The sequence below is a fragment of the Crotalus tigris genome, unplaced genomic scaffold (assembly GCF_016545835.1).
Source record: "Crotalus tigris isolate CLP2741 ecotype Arizona unplaced genomic scaffold, ASM1654583v1 scf7180000018068.1947079, whole genome shotgun sequence".
NCBI classification, from domain to species: domain Eukaryota; kingdom Metazoa; phylum Chordata; class Lepidosauria; order Squamata; family Viperidae; genus Crotalus; species Crotalus tigris.
In genome coordinates, this window is record NW_024096805.1 from 1,383,871 (window position 1) to 1,389,870 (window position 6,000).

Genomic DNA, 6,000 nt, shown 5'->3' on the forward strand with positions numbered 1-6,000 from the left:
GCTTTTAAGTTGTGACTATCACAATAGTAGTTTTAAACTCAGGAAATAGGGAAGCAGTGAGCATCCTGGTATTAAGAGATCCTCTGTTATAACTTCAGGTGTATACATGACAGAGTTTCGCAACCTTAACAACTTTAAGAGGTGTGGGCTTCAATTCCTGGCTGGGGAATTCTGGGAGTTAAAGTCCACAACTCTTAAAAGTTGACAAGGTTGGACACCCCTGATTTAAATGTGGAATACAATGGTCCAGCTGTGGTCCCACACAAATCAAGGACTTGAAGGACTGTGGAAAAGAATGCAGAAGATGATGAGGGCCTTACACCACTATTTCTCAATCATGGCCACTTGAAGATGAGGTGGACTTCAATATGGCCGCCTGAGGAATTCTGGGGCTTGAAGTCCACCTCTCTTAAAGTTGCTAAGGTTGAAAAACACTGAGGTAGAACGTTCCAATTTTATCCATGGATAAACACAATATGGAAATAAACTTGAAACGTTCTTCAAAAGCCCACCATGACTGTGGGGGGTCCATAAAGGATGGATGGTGGCTTTCTAACTGCCTGGATGACCTAATTCTCACTCAGCCAGCCTTCCTCAGGGTCACTTTAATACACTGGGAGGAGATATTTGGGTTCCACACTGCACACGGAACCCAAATATTCACATGGATGTCAACTACATCAAGGGTTACCAGGTATCTGAACATGCAAAGAGGGACGTGGACAATTTGAAAGAAGGACAGATGGGAGAAAGGAGGACACAGAGTTTAACTTCCTTAGAAATATACCAGTCATGGGACCTACAGACTCTCCAATGGTGATCAATTTGAAGGGTCTGGATTGAAGCCAATTGCTGGAATCAGGAAATAAATAATATAAATCTAGACTGCTGAGCCTGGAGGCAATTTATAAGGTCACAACACATGAAAGTTGGACAGACTACTGTTGTGAAAACAGTCCAAGAAGAAGAAGAAACAAAACACTCAAAAAGCTGGACAATATTTGATTTTAAGGCTAAACGAAGGAAGGACAAAACGAAGGGCATCTGATTTGGCGGCGTGTTTGGTCATCTTAACTACGCCAGCGTTTCTCAACCTCAGAAATCTCAAAGGTGCTTTTTCAAAAGGCAAACGGGCTGTTTTTTTCTTCAGGAAGAAGAAGAAAAAATGCCCAGTTTTCTCCTTCCTTCTCAAAGAAAGTCCAGTTGCTTTTTGAAAAGGCACCTTTGAGACAACTATGACTTGGATGACTGAGAATCTCCAGAGAAATTTGAACTCGGCAACTTTATGATGTGTGGACTTCAGGTTCCCAGGATTCCCCAGGGTTTGAGCACTCCCATTTTCTGTTTTTATAGCAAAGTGTAGAGAGAAGACTCCCAATTCTAAGCCAACGTCTTCAGCATTCTGGCTCTCACAAAAGGGATTCAGAAAAGTAAAGAGATCCGGGGTTTTCTGATATGGCTGGTGTGAAACGGTCGGGACAGAAACGCCAAGCACCATTTGTTCCTTATCAAATCTTTTCTGCCGAATGAGGAAGATCTGTATAGCCCAGTTATCCCAAAACGGGGTTTTGATCTGAAAGGAACAGCGTCTACTTTCAGCCAGAGAACAATCCATGCTTAGAACAGTCCAGCTTCGCACACATTGCCCAGCTAGTTTGCAAAGAGCTCCTTTGAGGGACACGTTAAACAATGGTGTGGTTCAGGGTTCCTCAGCCACAGCAATTTTAAGATGTGCGGGCTTCAACTCCCAGAATTCTGCAACCGGCCATTGGAATTTGCAAACCAGTGCTTGCAAGGCAATGGTGAATATTCAATAAGCCAGATGAGCGCCATGCCCTAGAGCAGTGTTCCCAAACTTGACAATTTTAAGGCATGAGGACTTCAACTCCCAGAATTCCACAGCCAGCAACGCTGGCTGTGGAATTCTGGGAGGTGAAGTCCACATGCCTTAAAATTGTCAAGTTTGGGAAACACTGCCCTAGAGTCAGACAAGAATAGTCAGGAAAACTTTTATACCAGGGGTAGTCAACCTTGGCTCTTTTATGACTCGTGGACTTCAACTCCCAGAATTCCTGGCTGGCTCAGGAATTCTGGGAATTGAAGTCCACGAGTCATAAAAGAGCCAAGGTTGACTACCCCTGCTTTATACCCTTTTAATTGAAAAAGCATCCCTTGTTAAGTTCATGCTTCAGCTAAAAGAAAATGCTTGATTTTTCTTTTTTTAAACTGCTCTAATGACCCGTTTTATTTCATTTTTACAAAATGGCAAACACCCCAGTTCCCAGACTTTTGCTAAGTACAAACAATGATTAGACACACCTTTATTTTCTAAAGATTTGATGCTTCAAGCAACATATTGGAGTTCTTGAGAACTGTGGTATACATTGATTGGGGTGATTATATAACTATTATGCCTTTTGTAAGTTCAATCACTTCAGCGAAGAGCAATATTCCTCCCATATTTGGGCCTACAGGGTGCATCAAAAAAAAAAACACTCAACACACACACACACACAAACGGGATATTTTTTCCTCCCATCTGAATAAAAGATTAGCATGTTTTTGAAAACCATGTAGTATAATCACCCTTAGATATTGTCATTCACACAATGGCAATCAGTATCCTTTGTATTTTTTGTGGGGTGTCCCGCAATAGCTGCATTTGTAACAACTAGCAAGTGAACAATTCACATAATCGCTAACTGAAATTGGGTTTACCCGTTTTCTGGATTTGTGCCACACAAGGATCGCAAGCCAGCTGGGTATGTAGGACACACCAAAGCGCAAACTGAAAAAGCAAAGTTTTAACCTCGCCCCAAGCTGGAGCAGAAACTTATTCATCCATTCCTTTCTCCTTTCTTGCATCGATGGAGAATTGCGAAAAATGTACAAAAGGACAGTTTGCAAAAAAAAAAAAGACGTTTCGGGTATCTGATTTTTTAGACTCTGAAATGTTAAGTGTTAAAAGAAAAAGCTTTGTGAATGATATTTTTATAAAGGCAAAGGTCTCCCTGTCCAGTCGTGTCCGACTCTAGGGTGTGGTGCTTACTTCTGTTTGTTACTCAAGGGAGCCAACATTGTCCGAAGACGTTGCCACGGTCATGTGACAAGACTATATATCAAAGCTGAATGGAATGCTGTTACCTTCCCACCGACGTGGTACCTATTTATCTATTCGCATTTGCATGCTTTTGGACTGCTAGATGGCCAGGAGCTGGAGCAAGGGACAGGAGCTCACCCCATTTCATGGCGCTCAGGTCTTGAACCCTAGCTGTCAGCTTTCCAGCTGACAAGCTCAGCCTCTTTAACGGCTGAGCCATCAGGCCCCTTCTATTTTTATAGCGAAGCCTGAATCCCCTTTATATTTTTATATTACGTATTTCCATTATATTCTTATTTTTACCCCTTATGTTTTTAGAGCAGTGGTTCTCAACCTGTGGGTCGGGACCCCATTTGGGGTCGAACAACCATTTCACGGGGGTCGCCAAACAATGCAGTCCGCCATTTCCCCCCCTTTTCCTTAGCTGTGCTACTCCCTTTTATTCTATTGGCTTTTGAAAGCCAATAAAACAGACTCTCTTGAATAGAGTCTAATTCTATTGGCTTTCAAAAGCGAATAGGAATTGTCCAGGCTGTCTCTGCCCTGCTGAGCCCGCCAAAAGTCCCATTCTGCAAACGGTGCTGCACCAGTTGAGTAGTCCTCGACTTACGACCGGTTGGGGTCGCAGCATTAAAAAGGTTGAGGACCACTGTTTTAGAATGAAGCCTAAATTCGATGTTGAAGACACAAAGGACTAAGGAAAGATCCCATCTTTATTTATCTGGCACAGAGAAAGTAAATTCCAACTTAATTTAAAGTAGAGCTTGGGAATTAAATTTTCCCAAAGGGTCACGAGACTGGGTCTGTTGTCGAGGGACACCTCCCCACTGCCGTCCACCAGCCCACTACTGCCACCAACTCCATCCACTCAACAATCACAATCAGGAGTGGTGGGATTGCAGCCATTGGATGAAACAGTGACATCTCTCTTAATGACCAGTTTGCTCAATGACTGAAGATTTCTCTCACAAAACCCTGCGGTCAGTGGTGAGATTCAGCTGGTTCGCACCAGTTCGGCAGAACTGGTAGCTAATTTTGTTGCTCAAGCCCAGAATGGACTTCTGGAAGCAGCATCCACACAGAGAACCAGTTGTTCACCTATTTGAATCCCACCACTGCCTGGGGTTCCAGGTAGCAGTTTTAGTATTATGGAGTTTGAGCAGCACACTGAAAATAACTGAATTCAGTTTAACAGGGACAATCTCGACCATGTTGAGCTTCCCGAAATAGCCTCCGGGTTAGCGAAGTGCCATTTTTGGGTGAATAAATGATGAATTGTGTTTACAGACGTTGAAAACCAGACAGGGAAAATGAATTCCTTAACGTTTTTTTGCCTTCTTTTGCTCCTGGTTGATTCGTGGGTCATGAAAAATTATCTGAATTCTTCCTGCTGCAGAAAACCGAGAGAGATGCTGGGGTTTAGAATGTGAACATCCCCCCCTGGTGGTCCTCCTTAGAATAACTCAACACCACCTTAACATTCAAATCTATCTAGCACAGACATGTCAAACACAAGGCCTGGTGGCCGGATGCGGCCCGCGAAGTGGTTTCATGTGGCCCGCGAAGCCATCCTGGAAACAGTGAGGGAACGGCCCCCGCTGCCTTGGCCCTGGCCAGGCTGGCCGGGAGCCAATGTACAATTTTGTGGTGGCCATCTATGCCGAAACGCATTCAGTCTTAGCTCCACAAGGCCGTCCGGAAACAGCGAGGAACCAGACCCTGCCGCGTTGGCCCCGCTCCCTGGGTGCATGCTGGGGAGGTGTCACCCTTTGTGAGGAATAAAGGAATGGACCATGCCTTGGCGCTTGCCCCGGTCCCACCCCCTTCTGCCAGAGACCCTCAGATCTGTCCCACTCCTGCCCAGGCCCCCACAGGCACCCTTGACGCGAACGATATAGAGCTGGCCACGCCCACCCAGTAGGCCACACCCACTCCCTCCACAGCCACCCAGTAGGCCTCACCCAACCTGGCCACACACCCCCGCCCCCCTCCGAGGGCAACCACAATGTTGATGCAGCCCTCAATGAAATTGAATTTGACACCCCTGATCTAGCAGGAGGGGTTGCTAAAGAAGTAGAGCAGGGGTCTTCAAACTTGGCCCTTTTATGACTTGTGGACTTCAACTCCCAGAATTCCTCAGCCAGCGTGCCTGGTTGAAGTCCACAAGTGATAAAAGGGCCAAGTTTGAAGACCCCTGAAGTAGAGGAATTGTCATTCAGGAACATCTGTAGGGCCAACATTTCTCCATACACATATAGAAATATTTTCCATACCAGATGCCTCTAATTTGGGAGACATAATTTAGGAATCATCACTGCAGAGGGTAAATTCCAGCTGAATTTGCTTGATATACTAGTGTAGTGTTTCCCCAATTTAGTGCTGCGTGTTAGTTGACCCAGATATTTGTGTATAGGCTTCAATAAATCATTTATGCTGCAACTTGTAGATGACCAGGGAGGGGTCAAACATGTCATAAGCCACGAGTCCCTGCGTGCCCACTAAGGATCTAAGTCCAGCCCACTTTGAACGCCTTTCTTATCTCCCACTCATTTCCCTTGACTGTTAGTTGGCCAGAATCTTGTAGAGAGCTTAAGCTTGCAATAAATCTTTATACGCATTTGAACTGCCTGAATCTCCTGATTTCCCATTGACATAACTCACAAGTCCTGATTTTTTGTGCTTGACATCTGAAGCCATAAACCAGGGGTCTTCAAACTTGGCCCTTTTATGACTTGTGGACTTCAACTCCCAGAATTCCTCAGCCAGGCACGCCGGCTGAGGAATTCTGGGAGTTGAAGTCCACAAGTCATAAAAGGGCCAAATGTGAAGACCCTGCCATAAACCAAGGAAATAATAACTTATAAGCCTATTTACTGGAGGAATTCAACTAAGCCAATATA